We start from the raw sequence: 25359 nt of genomic DNA on the forward strand, positions 1-25359 counted from the left end.
GATGGTCAGACATAGGCTCAGGGAAATCAGGACATCCAGGCTGCTCCTCATGAAGAACTGCTCCATGAAAGCTTTAGCAAACCTGACTATGACAGAGTCTTCCACACCTCAGCTCACTATTCTTAATTCATAGGAATGTCTTTGGTTGTTCTGACCCTCTGAAAGCTCTGGAAAATTGGTGCTTAAGTATTATTTATCAATTTTCATTTTAGAAAAAGCTGATAAAATTCTGTACTCTTTTACAAAAACTATTATGATCAAAATGTTATATATATTAAATTATTTGCTTTCATGAGAAATTCAGGAAACTCTCTTCTCCATACTGAAATAAAAACTTGCTCAAAATATCCTAAAATCTAATGAAAAAAATTTAGATTTCATCCAGCTTTGATCTAAACAGTAAAGCTTTTTCCAGCATCAGAGTCTAATTTCACCTTTTAAGGAGTTATTAAAATGCTGAAGCCTTGTTGTGATAAATCTCAGCTTATAAAGGGAATTTCAGTGGTATAGTATTAATCTATCTCATGAAAATTCTGTCAAGGTCATAATAATACTACTATAATATAAATATAGACAGGTTACCTCAGCTTTTACTTAATCTCAAGGTCCTTATGGGTTCTTGTGCCAAACAGCCTCATAACAACTAAGACCTGATTTTATGAAAATGCTTTAAAATCAAGACACAATTAACAAACCTCAAACAGCCATGAACTGATGTATATCTCCACATTCTGCAGTTGCTTTTTCCTAATTACAGCTCCTCATTTAATTTTTAATTAAAGAAAAAAACAAAAACAAAAAAAAAACCACCAAACCCCACAAACACTGAAGGTGAATTTATAAAAATACGTATTTCTGTTCACAACCTTGATCAAGGGTTACTTTCCCACTATAATACCCTTTTTCTCCCTTCTCAGCTATTTGATCCCATTAGAGTTACTCTGATTATCAATTTAGGATAAAATCCAGGATAGCATTTAGGCACCTAGACTTGTGATATATGCAGGTAGCATGAGTGAAATGACTTAAAAAATTCCTCATAGGCTGAAAAGGTGAAAACTTCCCTGGATTCTCAGTGTTATGTTGCTCTGTATGTCCAAAAGTGCTACTTTAGTACTCATCCATTTATTTTAGTAGATTTTTTTACTTAAAAAGTCTAGAAGCAAGCACAGCCCCTTTGTGGTGCACATAATGGTCGATATCTTTTTTGTGATATTGAGAGCTGTAAACTTCTAAGGCTCTGGATGAACAAGGCTATTCTTAGACAGTGGGTGCTTTGTCAAACCCTTGTTTGTAACAAAATGTTTGCGTATGTATTTTGGCAGTATAAGCATAGCAGTGAACTGATATTTTTGGGAAGAGGTATATTTACATGGACATCTTACAGAGAACCTCAGTGAGATATTCTTCCATTCCTATTTGGAGAATGGATGGACTTTGAAACTTGAAAGGTCATTGCATAAACTTGTCTCGGTCTAGCTATTGCTACTATTTAAAATAATGCCTTGAAGAATGAGCAGGAAAGGACTTCTGTTGTGTGTGCACAACTGTATATTTATATAATGTGTATATAATACACATTGTTTTGAGTCCTAGAATGTGTTGCAGACTTCATGCATATTTAATTTTCAGTATGTAATAATTATCCTATCTAGACTTCTGTGCCAGTTGTCACTGTTTGTTAGTGGCATAAATTCATATATGCCAGCATATTTAACTTCTGAAATTTATTCCATTGGTTTATTTTTATTTATTTACATTTGATCTGAATGTGTATATAAATAATTATCCTTTTAATTATGGCAGCTTTGTAAGGCACCACATATTAAACAGTTGTTCACTCAAAAGGAAAGGGAGAGAGTCTGGGTTTACATTGTATGTAGAGCCTTCTGGCCCCAAGTATTAAATTCCAGTATAATGAGGACCTTGTGCTAGTTGTATACCAGACAGGGATTCAGCTTATACTGCCAAAGATCTGGCAGCGATGAAAGACTGAGCAGCAACTGCCAAAAATTACTTGATATTGTGTAAGCCCTTGTGCTATACAGTTTGATAGTTGAAAAGGTTTATGTGCATGAGCAGAATCTGCAAATGAAATGTATACAGCAAAACAACATTTGTAATAACCATCTGCTATGTATCCCCTCCTTTCCCTTTATGCATGCACATACATTCACACAAATTGCTTAGCTATGAAACACTGAGTCCACATTAGCACTTTGGGATTAATGATACGGTGAAAAACATTTTATATTCACTATATGTTTTTGTCTGTGGAGAGGAAGAAAAGCCCCAAGGAAGCAGAAGCTGAGATTAGGCCCTGCAAAAGTTGGATATTTCCAAGTGAACCTCCTTAATTTTTTTCTTAAAGTATGTTTCTGAAATTTGTTTCTGAAAGTAGGCTTAGGGAAGTTGAGGGGAAGGAGTGGTTTAAATTTTAGATCAGATTTCAGTTTCATTTCTAGAAGAACAGTAATGAAACAACTTTGCAAAATTACATGAAAGATAATCCAAATATTTTTGAACTGGATAAAAGTCCCATTTATTTTTAAGCCTTTTCCTATGTAACTCCTGCTGTCTTTGAGTAGAAGTGGTTCTAATTAGCTGCTCTTAGAGAAATACTTGACAAAATGAATGCTTACATACCCTGCTCACTTATCCAACATTTCTCCAGAAATCAAGGCATAGGTCATTTTAACATGGTTTTAGAATGTTATGGTTTTAACCTCTTTGCAGTGTATGCTGTGAGTTCCTGGAATTTTGTGAACATGAAAGCACAAGCTTGATTAACTCTATATTTACTCCTCAAGATGGTTAGCCTGATTACAAGACAGTAAGAAACCAAGATGGTATTTTAAAGTGAAATTTAGATATTTGTTGTGCCCTGACAATTCTTTTACTTTGGAGCATCTCAAAGAGGATAAGATGGAGGGTGACAGTACTGAAGGAATTTAAACAGATGAAAACTATTTGTAGACAAATTGGAGACATACTAATCTTGTTAATTTACATTAAATCCTAACACTTATCCAGACCTCTGTCATTTCAAAAGGCAACAAAAGAGAGACACTGCTAATTTCTCAAGTGCACTTCAGATTAAATTATGTTCTGCTACATCTGCTGAAGAATCTTATTAACGTATATTTGCAATTGCAATCCCTGGGTCAAATTCAGCTCTGGTTTTTTTTGTTGGTTTTTTTTTTCCTGGTGATATTAGATCATTGCTTTAGTTTATTTGCTTCTACTTCTCTCCATCCTCTGGCAATTGCTTTCTTTGTCCCAGACGTTACCAGTATAGTAATCATCATCAATTTAACAAATTATGCAGAAGGACCCTGTGCTTGTATAATCTTATTCTTACTATTCTGCTGCATTAGAATGAAATAATGTAGTCAAAACAACTTTGCTTATTGTTTTCTGACAAGTACACATAATCAAAACTAGTCCTTGTAAGCCATGCTGGTAACAAGAGCTTGTACATAATTTGTATAGACTATATCTCACCTAACTTTAGCCGTTCAGAATTAAATATCTTGTTGCAGTTAATCATCTGGACTCTCTTTAAAGTCGACAGACAGTCTAGCACTTCCAGAGTGTGATCTCTGTCAGTGATTTTAGGCATCTGTCTTAGACTGACATGTACCAGCCACATCATTTCAAGGTTAGGCATCTACTCAAAGACAGGAAAGGCGAAACCTCACCCTTAGGATTACAGGTTGATGATAGTGGTGCAAAAGTCAGGTCTCTGTGCCTGATATCTTTCCTACCTGGAGCCACAATGGAGCATAGTTCTGTGCCATCTTAAAGGCCTAATGCAAGTTCTTGCTGTTACATATGAATAAATGAATCAGCATTTCTCAAAGGCCACGGAAAACAGTTCAGGGTCTGCCAACCTACTCACATCAATAGGGTTTCACTGTATTAGGATCCTAACACAGCTGCTGGGTGAGTTTTTTTGAGATCCAGGACTCCCCTGTATGATCAGCAAGACTGTAACATATGCCACTCTTATTTTAAAAGTATCAGTGTGCAAACTGACAGCATAGGTTCATATAAGGAAAAGAAGTTATATGTCCTGAGTGACTACATGTGTTTCATGGCATTCCACTTACTAAGGATAACAAATGGACATTTTAAGCCTTTAGTAAAAGCAGGAAAATAGCATACTGCGTGACTGATTCATTAACAGAGTTTCCCCAGTACAAAAGTCACACTAAGATAAATGTTTCCCAGTTTCTTTAAGTAGGCAGTACACAGCTGCAGTAAAATCTTTTGGCACTGGTAATTTCCAGACACTTACTTATCATATACTGTCTTAGGAAAAAAACATTTGTCATTTTCTTTTAATGAGCACTCAATTTTTGCTAGCTGCCAATAGAATTACTTTAACAGGCTGTTGGAACAGAGGGAAAAAATGGACTCCACTTGTGTAGGAAGTCATTAATTGTTCAGACCACATCTTTCTGTGGATTTCCATATGTAACATGAAACTGGTTTTGAGCAGTGACTTAGAGCAATTATCACTGTGAAGAAAAGAACTATTTTGCATGATTTATGACTTCATCTCAGGCACGAATTTAGTATTGTAGAAGAATGACAAATGAATAAACGCGTATTTGAAGTAGTATGAATTGGTGAAGTGGATTAGCTTTAGATAAATTTGAAATTAAGACTAACAAATACAAACCTCCTTAGAGTCAGAACAGAAATGCAGTGTAGCCATTCTCAAATAAGGCTGAGGATTAAATGATGAAATATTTGACAGAAGCTAATGAGCCATCATCATAAGCAATAGGGTGTTAAAATGGAAAAAGGCAACTGCTATGAAACATTTTTTCTGATTAAATTTTAGATTTTCTGAGTACATTTTTTTCCCACATGCATATGAATTCTGAACTGCTACTTTCTTGCCAATTTGAAGCTGAAACTAATGGCTTGTGACCATATAATGAGTAGTAATATTTAACTTGGATTCTGTGATCCCAAATGTACTTGAAAGTTTTGATATTTTTGTACTACATGTGGCAGTGCAGGGAATATGTCCTCCTAGTCATACGGAGTTACAAAAATATTCATTATTCTTAGATACAAAATTTATACCTTCACCCTTTCTCTTGTCCTACACTACAGAGAAGAAAACAGAGAGGGCACTCATAGAGTTCACATAAGCACTGCGCCTTCAGTTCTCAGCAGGTGGATGAAGCATCTGAAAAATTCCCTATAAAGGCAGAATGGTGTGGTGGTTAGAAGAAGTGACCCAAGTGACCTGCCTGTTTCTGCTAACGGCTTTCTCCACCAAGTTGGCTGAAGTCACTTAGGAAAAGCTTTTTCAAAGGCCATTGTCATTGATTTCTCTCTCCTGCTACTGAGGTCAATGAGAGAGTTAGTGTTATCATGATTCTTGCCCATAAATACCGATGTGAAAACTCTTATTGATTGACTTCAGCACAAGTGAGGACAGGGCAATACTAGACTCTCCTGGAAATCCCATCTGCTGCATTGCAGTTTACTGCTTCATAAAAACAGACAATGACTGTAGTGTATGATGTATTATGAAGGTTGGACTACTAGTACTTGAAAGAGCATTTAATTAGTTCAGATAGGTCATAGGTGCTAAGTACCAATTGTTATTATAAATTTATCCCTTAGAAATACTGATGCCAATTTTCCTCAGCTGACAGCTGGAAAGCATGCTTGCGGTGACCTTGCTTGGATTTTTTTTTATTTCAAATAATAATACAATGAGTAACTAATTCCTTTGGTAATTTGAACCACGTGCTTCCTTCTATTTAAGCAATCAATGACCTCCCATATTGTGAAAGGAACTGCTATTACCAAGCCATACCATCTAAAAATAATTATCAGAAAATTAGCTTTCAGATTGCTACAGTGCAAAAGCTTAAACTTTCTACCACATGGGGTTTTAATTCTATGGTTGGAAGATTTTTTCAGTAGTGTCCATGATTCAGGACACAACTAAAACAAATCATTTTTGTTATTCCAATCTGAAAGGGTAAACTACTTCTTTGCCTGATTTGTTCTCAGTTCAAGATAGTTTTTATTGACTTTATTAATTCTTAAAGCCTGCCAGTCTCGCCCTTATTACCCTACATTCTTTAAAGAAGTAATTCTCTTCCCAGGCTAAGTGATCTTGCACTTCTTACTTCCACCATCATGTCATCATAGTTCCACCAAAATCTCTCTGACCCTGTAATGCTTAAAAACCTGAGATCTGCCTTTCCACACTTAGTAGCTCATTCTCTCTAGGCCTAGGACAGGTTAGGATACTAGATATTTAGCTTTAATGCATTGCACTCCTAAAAAGAAATAGTTTGTCTGTAGCCTAAAACCTGAAAATACTCAGATGCTGGATATGCTTTTATGGCCTTAGTGTAAAATTCCTGCTCATGGAAAAGGTGGTTGTGTTTACAGTATCAACGGACACATCAGTGCTTGGATGACTATAAAGTTTAAAATGTTCCCTTTAAGATGTAGTCCAAACCCAGTGCTAGACTGCACCATGATGCAATCTGGGAAAGCTTCAACTACCACTGTTTTTCTTGTACTACATGCAGTTGAACAGAAGGTATCTACCCATGCCTGTCGATCCAGCAAAACTGAGAACTACAGTCATTTTTAAAAGATGGCAACAATCAATGACAAATTAAAGAATGTAGCTATAAATTATTCATGACCATAAATCCCAATAATTGAAGTATGCCACATGATGCAGAACATTAAAAATTTGCATTGCTTGTCATAACTGGATCAATATTAAAGAGATTGTTAAAATAAGATAGGGGAAAAAAGCAAACATGGAAAAAAGCAAAAGAGAATCACAACCTAAAAATCCATAAATCACTCAGTCATAAATAATTAAGGTGAACAATCCTTCTTTTTATAGAATATACAATACATTTAGGGATCAGCACTTGTTTTGAAAACATTTCAAAACTTACACTATTCAGTTCCCTAGGTTTGAAGTTCTATTTACTAGCAGCATTAGTTGTTCAGTTCATTGCAATTTAGATGAAAACTCAGAACCACTTTCAGCTGATGCAAACCTATTTAACTCTACTAAAGCTGCTGGACTTCTTAACCAGCAGGTGACGTAGTATCTTGCATCACCCTAAAATTTAGTACATTTGAGAAGAATTTTACAAGTAAGCAAACACTTGAACAAATACTCTGGCCTATCCCCAGTCTGCTAAAAATGGAAAGGCTCTCACCATATTTGGACCAGGCCTGCTGTTGTGATTTTGTTCTCAGATTTAGAAATTTAGTGATCATAACTCTGCAAGTACAAAGAACAATTTGTCATGAACTACCTACCCTGAAAACATTTAATGCAATAGGCCAGATGAATTACCACAGGACTTCTTCCACTGCTGGGGAGTTTATGTGGTTCTACATCCCAAAAGAATGGCACCCAATTTCTCCTGAATGTAAACTTCGTATCTGCAAGCACTGATATCCTGGGGAGCTAACAGCAGTAACAGGTTCAGATTCTTCCAGAAAGGCATGAAAAAGGCATCCATAGTTATGGCACATGTAGATCTTTCATGTGAAAGCCTCTCACATTGCATCTTGATGATGCAAGTGACAGGCTGAATCACATCACCATGTAGAGGCTATGGTGGTATTCTGTGGCTGACAAATGCATCAGGTAGTACTGAAGGTCTCATGCACCTCTCTAGATGATCCCAAATGGGCAAAGAGCCAAGACACTGCATAGTATCACCCTGGGAGAAATCTGCTGAAGTCTCAGCACACTAAAAATGTTAAGAATCATTTGCAAGATTCCTAATTACCTATTTTGAATTAAGTATTGGCACATTCTATTTGCTGCTACATTAAAATAAAAAGTGATAACTTATTTACACACAAATAATTTTGCCTACGAAATTACTCCAGCACTGGAGCCAAGTTAAAACTATATTTGCAAACATATTACATAAATTGAATTCAAATTACGTAATTGACAACATTTCCTAACATGACAAGTAATGAGAATTCACATTGAATTTTCTGCAACAATCATTTGAACCGAAGGAAAGAGACACTCAGTTCCGTCTGAAATGAATGGGAATGTAGTCTGCAGTGCCCAGAGGCAGATTTTGAGAAACTTATCCTTGATCTTTTTTGATTCACTGGGTTCTGTTCCAGTAAAGAGCACTAACAGTTGAATGAAAAGTTGTGTTTCCCTTGCTTTCTGACAACCATGCTTAAACTGTTCTGTCAATACAGAATGACCAAATGCACCCATTTTTTCCATTACGTACAGTTTGCTTTTCCCACTTCTGTCCGGCCAGGTCCATTTTTCCACTTAAATACCCAGATTAATAACAGACTGCATTATATGTAAAAAACCCATTCATGCAAGTAACATGCCAGAACTGTTTCTTAGTGTGGTGCAAACCTCAGATGTATCATAACAACCACCTCTGTCCTACTGAATGTATAAAACTATTTCTTAATTTCAGCTTCAGGAGAGAAAAAAGTGATTTTTTCAGCTGTGTATTTCAGGTATCTTCAAAGGAAAGCATTTTTGGTCCTTGTTATAAATAACAAAAACTTTGGATGCACATGAGACCCTATTTCCATTTTTTAATTAAATTTTTTACTTGGGGTTTCTGTTCAGAGGGATCTTCCCGGTTTGTTTTATCTGTTCTGTATATGCTAAGTTGGAGAGACCATAAAAATTGAAAGCAGACTGATGGCTTAAGCCTTATTCTCTAAAGGGACAATTTGCAGCTTCATTCTTACAAACATCAAATATATTGCTTTTAAACAAAACCATACAATCATCATATTAGCGTGCCTTTACAAGAGCACCCAATGCGATCAGTGTAACACCCAGTGCCATCAGCAGAGGCTTGTCTATTTATGGCAAGTAGAAGTCAGATAGCTCTCAAATTGTTCTTTCTATTCAAACCCTCACAGCATGTCCATTTCTACTAGGATGGAATAAGTACTCTCACAGCAATGGCAATAAAGGTATCAACTTAGGGCCAAATGTCCTCCTGTCCATAAAGACCTACTGGAGTATTTCAGAGGGAATGCGGCATAAAGTTAAGATCTAAATTAGAAACAAAGAGGGAGGACCAGTGTCTCACGTAAATCAGTAGCTGAACACAGCAAGTGCAAAAATATAAAGAACAATGGATAGCAGAAGATGTGCTCTTACCATGAGATATAAAGAGTGTGGGGGAGAGGGCTACATTACTGACAAACCTCAGAAGCTACTTCTACTGCACATGCTTAGTTCAGTGAGGTTTCAAAGCACTCAAGAAGTGCTCGGAACCAGAATGAGTCTATTATCATCAAGGATCTGCAGAAAACAGACTGCAGGCTGGAGCTGCACAAAAGGTGAGTAAGTCAAGGTCTACATTAAAATATGGTGTTCGAGGACATTTACATTAGTTTGAAATACTAGAGCAGGTTGTACTATGCTGTGCTTGGGAAGCTTCCCTTGAGAAAGGGGGAAAAATTGAACAGGGTGGCAGCTTTTCTATAAGCATCACCAACACATCTGCAAAGCAGACTTTTTTTGCCAGCAGTATCTCCCTCTATTCTTCCAGTTGGCAGGGACATAGCATTAGAATGATTGTATAATCTTAGCCAAATGACTTCAGATAGGGGATTTCAGACAGTGATAGTGACACACAGCTCCTCATGAGGTCAGGATTCATCTGCAAATGGAAATGTGTCTCTTGAAAGTGGGTGGCTAATTGCAAAGAGCAGTAACAAGTACAGAGGAAAAAAAAAAATCTCAGACTTTCTGATGAATATGAAAGACATTCCATTTGTGAATAATACAGGGGGAGCAATGTGTTTTGCCAGCAGGTGCTGGATTGCCAAATAGTTGAGCCACTTCAACTGGCAGAATGCCCTGATGAAATCATCTTACTGGCAGCTCTGGATTTCTAATGAACCATTTTCCTAATTCCATAGCAAGAATGATCAGTGTGCCATGGGAATTTTGCAGGAAGGATGGTGTCAAAACCTAAACCATGAGACAAAAATCATAGCTCTTCTTTATGGGATCCTGGATATCATTGTCCTAAGAGCTGGCCTTAAGAAGGGTAAGTAAGTAAGGAGAAGCTGATTAACTTCATCACCCCCTGTTATTTTAGACTCTGGCAGACTTCTCAGCATTGCCATTCAGCAACGAGACAAAGATGCTTTGGGTTTTGACCTTTATGTTTCCTTTTTCCCCACATCTAGAAAGTAAAGTGGCAAGTGATGGTGGGGACTGCATAAGATTTATAGCATAGTGTGTGGCTTGAGCTAGCCTAAATCAATCAAAGGCAAGGAGGGTTGGGTCTGGTGGCTACAATTGTAGAAACAGTCAGGTTTGAGCATTTGTACTCAGTCATATGGGGGTAGGGGCCACCTGCCTGTGGCAGTTTCTCTCTGCTGTGCTGTGATTTATTATGACAGAAGCCAGGGTTAGTGTTATCTCACCCTGCTGCTGAGACAATGATTATGTGCTTTACCTTGACATTACTTGATGCAGTGCTGTCCCTCTGTACAGAAACTCTGTTTACAGGATTTCTGTAGAAATTTTGCCAGCATCTGGCAGGTAAGCTCCGCAATATGCACCTCTGCATCAAGAACAACAACAACCAGAGAATCACCTCAGGGCAACAGAAAGATCAGAAGTCCTCCTTTTCCTGGAAAAATACCATATTTGCTCTTATAAATCTGGAGAGGAATTTTTTATTAGGAGATGTAGTGACAGGACAAGGAGTAATGGCTTCAAGCTGAAAGATTTAGATTAGGTATTGCGAAGTTCTTCCCTGTGAGGGTGTTGAGACATTCAAACAGGTTTCCCAGAGAAGTTGTGGCTGCCCCACCCCTGAAAGTGTTCAAGGCCATATAGGACAGGGCTTTGAACAACCTGGTCTAGAGGAAGGTGCCCCTGCCTGTTGGGACTGGATGATCTTTAAAGCAAACCACTCTGTGATGCTATGAAATAGTTAAAAAAAACCCCAAAAAACCCCCAAAACAAACCCAAAACGAACAAACATCAAACAAACAAAACCACACAAACATCCAAAAAGACCACAAAACTCCTGCACTCTAACCTATGAGGTTTCAGCCTATCTTTAAACTACCCTTTCCCTTGTTCCTGCCTTGCTGGATAGTATTAAAGTTTGGGCAAATCATAATTCTGTCCCCACTTGTCCAGGTAGGAGAGGGTGATGTGACCTGGGAGAAAGGCACAGACTGAAGGCACACAATGCTAGAGAGTATCCTACTCTCCTGGACCTCATACAGTTCATCTAGTGGTGGTGGATATGTTCTTCCTGCCTCTTATTCAATCAAGCAGTCTTGGCAATCACAGCCTTACTATCAGGTTGTAACCTTAGCTAGATCTATGAAACCTGGATGGAAGGGGGGGGGGGGGGGGTAGGGAAGGGAGCATGGGCTTGTTTGTGGGTGTGGGGGTTTTGTTTTGTTTTTAAATGTAGATATTTTAGATATTTATAATTTTAGTAAAATTGACCTTACCACGGTCCTTTTACAAGGTCTTTTCAAACAGAATTCATTACACCACTATTAGTATTTCACTGTTTCTGGGGATTAACTAACAAGTTGAAACAGAAAGCAGGAAACGACCACTGTCCCAATGCAGCAGTAACAACAACGAAACTCAGCAAATCAACCTGAGGAACTTGGGATTTTATAAAAGTCAAGGGACTCAGGCCAGGGAATTTTAACAGTGAGTACCTTCTAAGACTGTTTTTTTATTACTGACGAACTGTCTGACAGGACTTCCTAAAAACTCTAATTTAAGATGTTGTTCTTTGTTTAAAAAAAAAACCTTTAATGACATAAAGCCATGCAAGTTTGCATACTGAAAGAAAGATGTATAAAGGTTACATAATGGAGGAAAGGAGTGAACACATATGGCATGATGGTGCTTTTTACACGTAAAAGCAATCGGTGCTTGTTGTTTGGCAATTTGTTGCTTACAGACGCCTGCTTAAAAATGATGCCAAAGCCCACCTGTTTCCTTGGCTTTGACAGATGACCAATACCCCCTAACAGCCTTGATTCTGAGAGCCGATTAACTTAGCCATAGAAAATCTCCCTAACTAGTTGATAAAGGCATATATATATATAAATTTATATTTATAAATATATATATATATAAAAATTAGGCTTTTGAATACTGAAAATTTAATCCATCCTGTTGTAGAATTTAGCATGGAAGAATGATCAAAATTTTGGATTTGCAGAAAATTAGAGCCTTGACTTTGTGTTCTTTGGACATCACCAGACAGTCTTTTACGTATATACATATAGTCTTCTGTATATCATTAGAATGACTGAATTAATTACTATCTAGGTAGTTGTTATCTCAATGCTGAAATAAAACCTGTTTATTTAAGAGTTCTGTTATCTCTGATTACCTTGGGGGTGACTTTTGTCTAATTCAGCCAATTCAATAGGCACCACAGATACCGTCCTGTCAGGTATTTCAAGTGTGGGACGATAATCACTGGCTGAAGTAAGAAGAGGTGAATGTCTGACTGTGCCCATAAGCACGTTATGGTGGTATCTGGAAAGAATCCAAATATGTACGCATTTTGTGCATAACCTCTTTGGCATTGCTTAATTTTAAAAGTCAATTTTTTTGCTTCTATCTTGTAAATATGAAGCAGATTTCTCAATAAATAATTGTTAAATTTGTTTTTTCTTCACATTAAAAGATCATATTTAAAATATATTATTGAAAAACATTTATAAATGTTTCTGCTACCTGTGATTTATATGTAATTCCCCAAAAATAAAACTATAATGGAATTATGAATCACAATTAATTGTGGTTACACTGCTTTATTTCTCAGAAATACCTTTCAAAAATACTTCAGCAGTAGCCTCTATGATTTATTCACAGTTGTGAAATCTGTTTGCTGAGACATTTCTATATTTTGCTTTATGTTTAATGATTTAGTATTGGCTTTTTCCACTTTAAGTGAATAACTGAAGCTTGTTTAATGTTTACATTTCACTGCTGTAGATCTCTAATAATTCTACTGGTGTTCAATTTAAGGTTGTAATGCTACAATTCCTTACATACATTAATCTTAATGGAAAATAGATGATGTAAAAAATAAAATATTTTGGAGGGGGAAAAAACCACCTTCTTATGAAGATTGCACTTGTCTTAAAATGCTTACTTTTTGGAAGTAATTGATATTACAAAAATAGATGTCAAGTTTGAAACTACACTTTAAATTATACCCATCAATTGAAGTCTACATCAGGTTCTAAATGCTAATTTCTTAATATTACTTCTTTAACTTTATATTCAATTTGCAGTGTCTGTTTCACTTCTGCCAAAGCCTAACCATGCAAGCCACAACCTCAGCCAGGGTATATCAACACATGTTCAGCACTGAAATCTGTAACCCTAACAAACAGTTTTCATCAGCTAATGCCCAAGACCAGTTTTGCAGAGGTTGTTGGGGCAAATCAACATTTACTTTATCTACACAGCCCTGGGCATTCTCTTCTTACAGAAACACAAGAAATCTATGACTTCTATGTATTACTGAAAATTTCTGACAAATCTATTATGGGCAACAGATGTTCCTGCCAAGAAGATGAACTCCACCAGCGCTGCTGAATAAGAGTGAGAACAGTGACAGAAATAGACTTTTCCCACTTCCCAGGTTTTGTTTTGAAGCTGGCCTAAGCTGGACCAAAAAATGTGGTTATCTGAAAGTAGTTTTATCTGAAAACAGCTCCTGGCTGCAAGTCAGGGTTCATTGTAGCTTCTTGCCATCCGACATGCCTTTTATATAGCTACCTTCCTAATCATTATCCAAAAAACCCCACCACATTCTGCAGTTGTGTTCACAGTTTGGAGTTGAGTACTGAAGGTTCAGAAGATGGACAGGTCTAGAGGACAAGCAGTCTTCCCATTCCCAAAACGATTTTTCTACAAACCGAGGGTACAGCAAACTTCATTAAATACATGGTAAACAGAGAATCACCTGCCTTGTTTTCAGTGGATCTAGACTCATCTAACAGTAGGTGAACCATCCAGGTTTTGCCGCAGTAGGGACCCAATGGGGACAGAGTGCTTCTGACATAGTAATACCAGCACAGCTGCTAATGTAGTACTTTTGTAATGGATAAATCAAAAAATCTCTTCTTAGGGAAGGTTAATGTAGCACCTTTCCTGGGCATGGTGCTCATCAGTTTGTATCTTGGCTTTCTAAAACCCTGGCTTTAGCTAAAAAAAAAAAAAAAAAAACAACAAAACCCAAAAACCAAAACAAAACAACAACAACAACAAAAACCACAAAAAAACCGAACAACCCCTCTTATGCATAGTTACTTATATTGCTTTCTCATAACTTCCTGGGGTCTTAGACATGAAGAAGATTACTGCATTGCATTAGTACATCCATAAATGGCAATAAGCCTTTTAAAATATAAACATCACTGTGGATTTGCATGCCTTTTGAGAGCAAATTTGCTTGGAGAACTTTGTAACCCAGCATACTCTTCATTATTTGTATAAACATATAATTTAGTTTTAATACTCTGTTCTTGTCATTATGGTAATTTGGATCCCAGTCCAACCAGGTACTTGAAGCTGAGGCCCAACGTTAAACCTGCATCCAAACCTGGTGCCTGCACTGGGGCTTAGCAAGAACCCAGGCAATGCACAGAATGGGGCACCATGGGATGAGGGAGGTTTAGGAGCTGCATAAGCAGGCTACCTGAAGGTCAGCATAAATCAGCTTGTTACAAAACCTGATTTTAGACAGAAAGAAAATGAAACTGCACTGAGTACAGTGGATATTTTAAAGTAGTCTCTTAGGATAGAAGTTTCCCTATTGGGGTTGATGGGGTTATTGACGATTTTGCAGCTGAAACCTACTTCCAGAATGTGGAGGTTTTGGCACTAATATGACCATTCTTGATCTCAAGTAGAGGATCAAGAAAGGGAGGAAAAAATCCCACTGTCTTGTTTTTTATCATTCCTGACAAGCACACTAAAGATGCTGGAAAAGCACCATACTGCTGACGCTGTCATCTGAGCAGTAAGACATGCCAAATCTAAAAAAACACCTCCTTCAGGGGAGCAACTGAAAGCTGTTTATAATAGACCAGACTCTCCTGTCTGAAATATATCAGTGACTGCCACAGGTGAGAAGTGTTTACTAACAAAGCCAGACCAAGTGACAGAGAAGGTGATGACTTCTTCAAGATGCTCAGCCTTTGGAATAATTCATCTTTAAGCAAGCAGCCCCAGCAAGTCCCAGACCAGAGCTTTCAGCAGGCCAGCTTGTGCACAGCAAAAGCACTCCCTTCCATGGGCAGATCTAATCTAGCCCGATTCTATCTGCAGCTACCCTGAGGCTATAGGGGAAATGGAAAATGAATCAAAGTGGATCTGATTCTGACTTCCACGAAGGCACCGCAGGGTTTCATTGCCCTGCATTTGATTTGCTTGAAATCTTGGCTGATGGTCAAGCCTTCAGACAGATAATCATCTTAGCAACCGAATAGTATACATGCATCCTTTTTTCTCCCACAGACTCTTACATTTTTTATAACAATATGAAATACATGAATCTGGAGGGAAAGAGTCTGGGCTCAGTAGTTTCATAAGTTACTGACCTAAGCTCTAATGCACACAAGCCCCTCAGGGTTGCTTGCATTCTTGAACAATGCAGCAAGGACTCACTCACAAGGTGGCATGCTTCATCAGCATGGTGATCAGCCAGCAAAGATTCCCCCTTGACAGAGTATTGTTAGGTGGGGATGGGGAAGGGAGAATGGAGCAAACATCTTATAATTTACCCCATCCATGAGAAGTAGCTCTTAGACTAGCAGACCATTAGAAAACTCCAGAAAACATTTTCTTTAATTGTTTGAAGAAACCAGAAGCTAAGCCTACCTGAGGACTGAACTTCTAGTGTGTCAGTTGTACCGTAGAACCAATAGAAATATTATTGTCCTATTCTGCTCTCAGAGTTCACAAATTGAACTCCAGGAATTAAGTGGAATCATAGACTTATAGAATGGTTAGGGTTGGAAAGAGCCTTAAGATCATTTAGTTCCAACCCCTTTGCCATGGGAAGGCACACCTCACCCTATTTCATCCAAGGCTCTGTTGAACCTGGCCTTGAACCAGGGATGGAGCATTTACCACTTCTTTGGGAAGCTGCAATTGGCAACTAAAGAAGGACCCTAAGAAATATCTAAAGAAAACAGAAATTTCTCATTAGATATCTCATCATATCATATTTTGACTGCTCAACCAGTTGCTCTTTTCTTAAAGCTTTCATTCAGGTTTGCCACAATTTTTTTTTTTTTTTTTTTTGAGATTCCAGACAGTGTTTCTTTCAACTTTCAGGCCCTGACAAGTATCTTCCAGGAAAATTGACTCCAATTGCACTTGCCTTATTAAATATAACAGCCACTGCCATTTACAAGCAGATTTTTCTATAGGCAAGTATCAATTGATTGTGAATTGCCATGCAGATATCAGTCCCTCCTTTCTTTAGGACTCCGGCAGACAGTAACATGTCATGTAATGGTTTGGGGTTGGAAGGAACCTTAAGGATCACCTAGTTTCAACCCCCCTGCTATGGGCAGGGACACCTTCCACTAGACCAGGTTGCTCAAAGCCCTCTTCTTAAAGGGCTCATCACATGCTTGCATTAATCTCAATGCAATACACAATACAACATTGTTTCCTAACCACACCAGCATATACTGCTCATTACAACTATGAACCGGACAGAAGGATCATTATCAGGTTTGATGGATGTGTAACATTTCTGTTCTGCATCTCTTGGTAGCTGACACTCTGTGACAGGAACTTTTCTGTTCTGTGGCCCCATATTAAGTTTTCCTACTAAAAGTCTGTTGTAACATAAATATTAATCAAAAGTAAGCTAAAGGAATATAGTATAAGGAAGACAGCATATGGCTAATACAAAAGAAACTATGTTTTCTCATATCTTTTCAAATTTTGACATTATTATTAAACTTCTGCTTCCAGTGGGGCTTTTCTTGTGGCCTTAGCAAATGCAGATAATAACCCTTCATTTCTCACATACTCACTCCCCCTTGTTTTGACTGCAGACTCTTTGGGAAATAGATGACCTTTACTGCATAGCTTTAGAAAGTACCAAAATTGCACTCTAATCTCAGTTGCTGTTTAGGTGCTTTAGCTTAAGTAGTGCTAGATAAAAAAAAAAAAAAAATCACCTATGTTTTTACATCCACATCTTTACAGTACAGTCATTAGAAGTTTTCCAGCAACATGTACATTTCGAGGCGTAAAACAAAGTTCCACCAAAACTCCTTTAGGCACCTTGAGGTTACAATACACTGTGATAACCAGCAGTTTGCAAATGGTAGCCTGCAGCCATAACAAAAAGCTTGCTCGATTTCTCTATTCAAGAAGTGGAAGAGTAAAGCAATAATTATCATTGTGCTTTTCTCTGTGGAAGGAAAAAGAAAAGCAAACCACAAACAGGAAGAGACAACAACATTTGGAGAAAACACTACTAAAACAGGGTGCAGCCTGAGAGCACTAACCTGCCTTCCCTTAAACTTCTACCCTATAGAATCATTGCCTACAGGAACCCCATTTTGCTGAACTACTTAGCATCCAATGATCATTAATTAGATGGACCACATCAAACCACATGATGACCAAATGAACTTCCATCCTTTCTTCTACCTTCTCTCTCCCTATACCATAAATGAAACCAACTTCCATCACCCTTCCTCAATAAGCTTATCACTTGCCCCTCCATGCTGTTTATGTTGATCTATTGATTCTAGGAGTTTCTTCTATTTTAAATGTTTTGGAGAGCTTTACAATAGGCAGGGAAAAAAAAAAAAAATAAAGGCACGCATCTGAGATAGCAATAATAAAACTGGATGACAGCTAGGAAAAAACATAATCACATGAATTAGGCAAGATTCATTGTTACTGAAACAGAATACGACTCCACTGACACCAACAACCTAAGAAATGTGCACAGATACGTGTTTCTCTTATATTGACACAGAGTCAGCAGTGCTAAAGAAACTCCCTGCCTTTCCACTAACACAGTGCAATCCTATTTCTTTCATACTACCAAATCATTTATATCTAAATTACAGAATTTATTACTTTATATTTCACTTCCTGACATATATTCATGGCTGATTCCCAGAGTTACTTCTCTCAGCAAAAAACATTAATTCTTCTGCAAGTGAATATCTAGAGGATTTATTGTAAGAGGAAATGGTTAGACAAATACAAATCTCAGAGCAATTTAATCTGTATATCAAAATTCTTGCCATTCCAAATAAACTGAAAATGGAAAGCATGATACAGATCTGGATTTGGAATAGAACCAAAGAAAGTCACTCAAATAATTTTGCTCTCCTAAATTGCAGTACTCAAGAAATCTTAATTCAGAGCAATAAAAAAAAAAATAAAATCCTTCCTGTAGGCACCGCAGAGCAGTAATTTTTTTTTTTTATTACAATGAACAGCCTGGGCTTCTATCAAATCAGATTTGGGTTTGCTCTTTCTGTTGTTAGGGTTTGGTTTTTTTTCCATCAGTCAAATTAGAAATGCAATGCATTACAAGGAAGACAATATGTTGTAGCTTCAGTGAAGCAGCAGATAGACTCAAAAATCTTCAGAAGTGGAAGGGAGTATTGATATCAGCAACCTTAAAGCAATCTATCATATACTGGTTTTAGAAATGCTTAAAAATTGCAGTCCACCACAGAAACTAAAGTGCAACCTGCTAGATTTGAGTTTCATATATAAAGGAGGAAAAATACAGGATTTGAAACCTTAAGCATTTGTAGCTGAAACAGTTTTACCTTTATCGAAAAGACTAAGCACACTGCAGCTGGATGCTGGTTCATTGCGACTTTTAGAGACTTCTTCCACTCCAATAAGAGCAGTTTAAATTCTCCTTTTTTTTTTTTTCCCCCTCCTCCCCCAGTGAGTCAGAAATTGTGCTTTCTGTAGCCTGTGGCATCTTCTTCTGCTCTTTGGGGTGTTACAGCATTGTTATCAGTCTAGATATTACAGTGCCCAAATGCCATGTCATCTACAGTAGGGGAGACGTCTGGGCTCTGAAGCTTGAGGTTATTTTTACTGTAACAAATTAGCCTGTTTCACATGTACCTAAATCCCAAAGCAGAGGTTCTCACAGCACACAGGTAATTCAGTCTCACTGAAACCTCAGGTCAGCACAAAAGCCTGGTATCAGTGAATCCAGTCCTGCCCTACACCGATGCTTTCATTTTAAACTCAGAGAGAAGGTGACTTCTCCTGCTGTTTGCATAGCTTCATCCCCACTGCTGCGCCTCAGAACCTGAACCATTAAAAGAACTCAACCACAGACATGGCTGCACCTGCCAGGTATGGAGCCCTGGTGCTAGGTGGCCCAGATGCACCATGGTGACTATGAGCACAAGGCAGGATGCAGTGTTGGGTTATGTTATGTGGGCACTGTAGATCTACAAGACCTTACTATACAGACCTGCTTATTTAAGAGAAAACTGATATCCATGTGTCTTCTAATGGTTATAAACTAGTAGATTAACATTAACTACAACAATTAAATAATATACCCTATTTTCAAAGGTATGCTGGCTGCTGTCTTTAAAGATAGGTGCTTGGCATTTGCAAGTACTTAAAGCACTTTGAAGATTTAAGTCTTGGTGCAGATCCACACAGCTGTTTTGAAAAGTAGGCAAACTGATGCTGAGCAATCTGGATTGCCAGTGAGACAAATTCTTTTAAAGATTGGATCCCAGATGAAAAAAAAAATATTTTTCTGTAAGAAACCTCTATTGACAAGCAAAAGAAAAACTAGAAAAATGCATGAAGTACACTTATACTACAAGTACATCCTCTGTCCATCTTCCCAGATACTTTAAGAAAGCCCGAACAACTGGGGACAATCTGATTTCTCTGAAGTAGCACATCTTAATCCAGGAGTGTGAATACAACAGTATAAATAATGGGTGCACATCCAGATATACATACTGGACCAATCCCAGTTCAGTACTTTGTGGTTTTTAGCTAGTGAAGAAACTATTCAACCATAAACTCAAAGCAGCAGTTGATCTTGTGTTTTCAGAATACAACGTATTTGTATAACATCTTGAATTATCCAAGGGTTTGGCATAAGATTTGTCCCCTTTCACTAGAACACCTTATTATTTTATTTGAGTTACTGCTTTATATTTCTTTTTAAATGTCAGAAGCAAAAAAAAGAAAAAAAAATCTTGATGGCTACAACCTGTATTCTGTTACTCTTACATTGATTCTTTAGCTTTTACACCCTTATAGCTGACACACCATACAAACAGATTTACCAATGACAATATACCCTGTTTGAGATATACTGAAGCATTTTTATGATAAAAAGTCTCCCATTCAAGTAGCACAGCAGATTTCATAGTATTGCCGCACCTGTGTAAAGCTGGCAGAATCCAGTTGTGGCATTGCCTCTGCTCAGGTTGAGCTGGGAAAAGCTGTTGCTGTGGGTGTAGCAGTTTATGGTAAAAGCTAAACACTGGCTAATTTATACTGCTACTTAAATGCAAGATGCTAGTGAGCTCTCATTCTCATGAAATTGTATGGTAGCCTCAGAATTTGAATCAGTCTCAGGCACTGCTTCCAACCTCCAGCTGTTTTATTCTCCAGTTTTTTTAATGTTTCCACATCTGCACATGCTTATGTGTCAAGCACATACATTATTTTTATTAAAAAGGTGCTATATAAGCCAATTTCACTATTGCTACTGTAAAACACAGGGGTTGTAATTTCTTTCCTGAAGGGAATTTAATGCACAGAAAAAGTACCATTTCCCTGTATGTGGCTTGAAAATTTATAAGGACTGACAAGCTTTTGTCCATGTATCCTTACATTTACAACAATGTGATCTGTTGCTCAGTACGATTAGCACATACCAGATCTACAGCCCTGACAGGGCTTCTTTGTTCATTTCTTAGAGGACACAAACCATCACTAACACGTTATCATTCTTTATCCGAGTCCCTTTCTGTGAAGTCAAATAGCCACCTGGTATAAAATGCACCTAGCTACACAGATACAGGGGCTTTTAGAGTCCCCTGTGATGCTACATCTGACAGTCTAGAGGATGAGAGAAAGAAAAAAACCCAAGCCAACCCCAAAACAAAATACAAAACATTGATCTATTTCTGCTCTTAGATTTATACAACTCGGGCTCCGTGTGCACATGTGTGTGTATTTCTTGGTGTATAAGGATATTTAAACCAAAATAATTCTATTTGTGTACAAAGGAGTTAGTACCCTGAATTCAAATGAGAAAGAAAAATCCACTCCAATTTCGTTTACTAGATGATGAAATCATACCAAATTATGTCAAATCCTCTTTTCCCCTCTTAATTTCAAATAACATGTTCTGTTTTAACAGGGTTACAAATGGTCAAGCTGCCACAATTGGTACCCACTGCTACACAAAAGGAGAGCAGCAATTTTGAGTGAGCTTGAGAGGCTGGTTAACTCTCTGGGGTAGAGGTTTCAGTATTTGTTCTACTTCTTAGCAATCAAGTAAGCGGGATTTTGACTACACTTGCACTGGAAGATAGTTCTTCATTGTGCAAATATAAACTTGCCAAAGAAAATACAAATGTCAAAATAAGAATGCAAATATCCCAGTTATGCATGGAACAAAATTACTTTTTTTTTCACACCCAAGAAGCATGCCATCCTTGCAAGTGTCCTATAAAAAATGTTCCTACTTACCTAGTTTAGGTGCAGAAGCAATACTATCTGATTACAAAGCACAGTGGATTAACACTGGCAATCAGCTGGATGGGTAGAATTCATTCTCACACTTTCTCAGTTAACAACAGTGAATAAGAAACCCATCTGCAGAAAGTCAAAGTGTTGATGGGGTTCAGAAAGAGAGCTAATTTTGTTAGAACAAATAGTTGTATTTTTTTTTTCAGCAGTCCACAAGAGCAGCCTTATGTTTTTAAACTATTTTATTCAATATCTCCTAATCCTTTCAGTAGAAATCTCATCTCAATCTGTAAAAACCTTTTGCTCACCGGCTGCACCTTTAAATGACCAGTAATAAAGAAGGTTGGGTTACATTACAAATCTAGCCTTCTGGTTATGGATTTTTAATTACTCTCAATTACTCTCTTTTGTGATCCCTTATTACTTGTTTTTGCCAAACAGGATCCCAATCCAACAGCCATTCAGCTCAGCAGGAGGCATTCCATTAATGAACTTCTGATCTGTAACAGCTTCTTTCATTTGCCCTACAGACTATCAGGATCAAATCATAGCTGAATGATGTGGTAAAACAAATTGTCTCATGAACTGCAGAAATGATAAAGTCTGGCTTCCAGATAATTCCTGTCCTATTACCACCCCCACCCTATCTCCCCTCAGAACTCCTGTTTCCCCACAGCTCTGACATTATTCTCCTTTCTGACAGAAGCTCCCTCATGTCCCCAGGCCCTTTCCCTGCTATATTCTACGTCAGCCATCCTGCCATGCTGATAGTTCTGCCTCGTTCTATGCAAGTGAGGAGTTGCCTGAAGGGTTACTAGTTATACAGCCACTATAAACTTATCTGAGAGCAATGGAGTACTCCCTGTTTTTCTCTTAGTAAAGGCCCTTTCCCAGTTCCCCAGCTTCCAATTTTAACAGAATCTGCAGGAATTTAACATCTTCCAGATCTGTGCTATTAAATTAGTTGATATTTACAAATTTGGTTGGAGTTTGCCATAAAAATCAAAAGCTGCTAGCAAATAATGTACTCAACAGAGAGATGGACACCACCATGAGCTGCGTTTCCTTAAAACGCTAGACTAAATGTCCCCAGAAGGAGGTTACAGTCTTATAAAGCCACAGACCAGGTATGAATTATAGTTCACTGGCAGCCAAATCATTCATGTTCAAGAATGGGGTCATAAAAGAGGAGTTCATTTGCTCATGAGAAGTAATTCTGATGTACATTTGTAGGACAGTGTGTAAAGTTCCCAAGGATACTGAATCTGCATTGGGGAAGAACTGTTTCCAGTTCCTGGGCTGCAGGTCATTGCAATACCAAGCAAGTGATCACAGTTAAATAGCTAATTCTGTTTATGCTAGAGATCAGCTTGAAACAGAATAGAAAATCTCAATTACCTTGAATTTTGTACTTGGAAACCGAGCTGAACATTACCATGTAGGCTTATGTCTTTGCAAGACTGAATTGCATTCTGAAATATGAAATGCTCAGGTTTAGGGGGAGTAATTTTCATTTTTATTTTCTCTCCAAGGTTTACTTCCCCCTTCTGCTTTTGTAATGGGAAAAGAAAGCAAGCTTTGCTCACCAAGAGAGCTCACACAGAATGTCAAACCATTGTCCTCTAGCTAAACATTCAACAGATGTTTACATCTGTAAGTTCCACTGGAGAAATAAACACACTGAGCACAATGCTGCCATCAGTTAAAATACCATGTTGCCTCTTCACAAGACAGCCCATGCATAGCTAAGCATCAAAATATTTTCCCGGTACTCTTATCACTGCAATATGACCAAATAGTCTTCACATTTTAATGATGTGATCTTCTAGAGCGATGATAATAATTTAATCTGTTTCAGTGAAGACAAAAATTCTTGTACTTTTACACATCTCCTTGTTGTCAGTGCTGATTTTTTCCACATTTTTCTTTGTGTAGAATGAGGAATCATTTACCAAACACAAACAGCAACTAGCAAGCTGAGATAGCCCCAACTAAAAATTATTAAGATCCTTGCCTTTTTCCTCCCTGTCCTTCAAACAAAAACTCTTAGAAGTTAAACTGTATTCTCTTTCTGACAGAAACACCAAACAATGCTTGGAAACATTGTCCACATCTGTGAAACTATATCTAATCAAATTCACACCTGCGTTGGTTGCCTGGGTAACAATCAGACAGTCACTCATACAAACAAACTGCAAACAGCAGAAAGAAATGTACTTTAAGTGGAAGCATCTACTTCTCAGAGCTTAAGCCTTGTTAATTTAAGAAATAATCAAACAATATGATCTTATTTACAACGTAGTGGATGAATGGAGGGGGAATATTATATACTGATTGGCTCACTCATGAGGATAAGGAAGACGTGAAAGTGTGAGCAACTGAATTTAAAAGCACAGTTCCATTTTTATCATTCTTTCCTTTTCTTCTCCCTAAGCAGCACAGCATGGCATTTGGATGTAACTATATGTCACTGCATAAAAGGGTGATTCATTACTGCTTTTTCAGCGCACAGTTTAAGTTATTGTCTGTGTTTTCCCCTCATAGCACAGGCCCTTAATTGATCGGCTTCGTTTTAGACTCCTTGTAATGATATACAGAAGAGAGGGCTTTTCCAAACGTATATAGATGCAATAGGCACTGCAAAGGCCGTTGTTTCCACAGCAACAGGGACCATGAGGGAGCTCAGAGCCAAACTTCATCTTCACCCCATCCCTCCCCCCTTATGTCTGACCACACAGGTTTCCTTCTTCCTGCTTACTTCAGATGCTTCCGGGAGAATCCAGACACATTTGGATGGGTGAATGTTGCTCATATAGTTAAATGTAGGAGCTGTATAGTCAAGAACTGGCTTCAGGGCTTACATGGTTTTCAAAAAAATTCTACCTTATTAACCTCGAGAATTCAAAAATTATGGTTTTAAAAGTAAGATTTACTTAAATAAAACCTTGAGACTTCAATTTGAAAATCTTTACATGCGGTTTAACTTGACTTCTGGGTTATAAGGCTTAAGCCTCTTTTTATACTGAGGTTGGCTTGGAAGTTAGAGGGGCGTTTATTGGTGTTGCTTTAAATTAATAAAATGTAAGCTTCTTACAAAATAACTCAGATCCAGGAGAAAGAGGATCTAATATAAACAGTCACTGTTATAATATAGTAGCATGCTATAAATTAGGCATATTGCAGTTCTGCTGTAATATTGGCATGTAAAAAAAAAAAAAAGGGAAAGAACATAGTCTGTTCAAAGCAATGCTCCTTACTGAAACCTGAATCACTTGCCTGCTAAAAGTAAGTACTGCAGAGGAACATATTTTTAGTGCAGATTCCCCACATTGCTGTGTGCAGCATAAAGCACCTAAATAGCACCTTACATCATGGGTTTCCAGTTGGTGGGTGTAACTGTAAAACTTAAAACTGAAGTCATCAGTAAAAATCAAATATAAAAACGCTAAGCTGACATTCTGTTCACCGTAGCAGAGCCAACAGAAACAAAACTAATGTGGGAAAGGTACATCAGCAGGATGGTTTCTTGCTTACACAGTGAATAGGTCTGTTGCAGTAGC

This window comes from Lathamus discolor, chromosome 9, assembly GCF_037157495.1.
Source record: "Lathamus discolor isolate bLatDis1 chromosome 9, bLatDis1.hap1, whole genome shotgun sequence".
Lineage (NCBI taxonomy): Eukaryota > Metazoa > Chordata > Aves > Psittaciformes > Psittacidae > Lathamus > Lathamus discolor.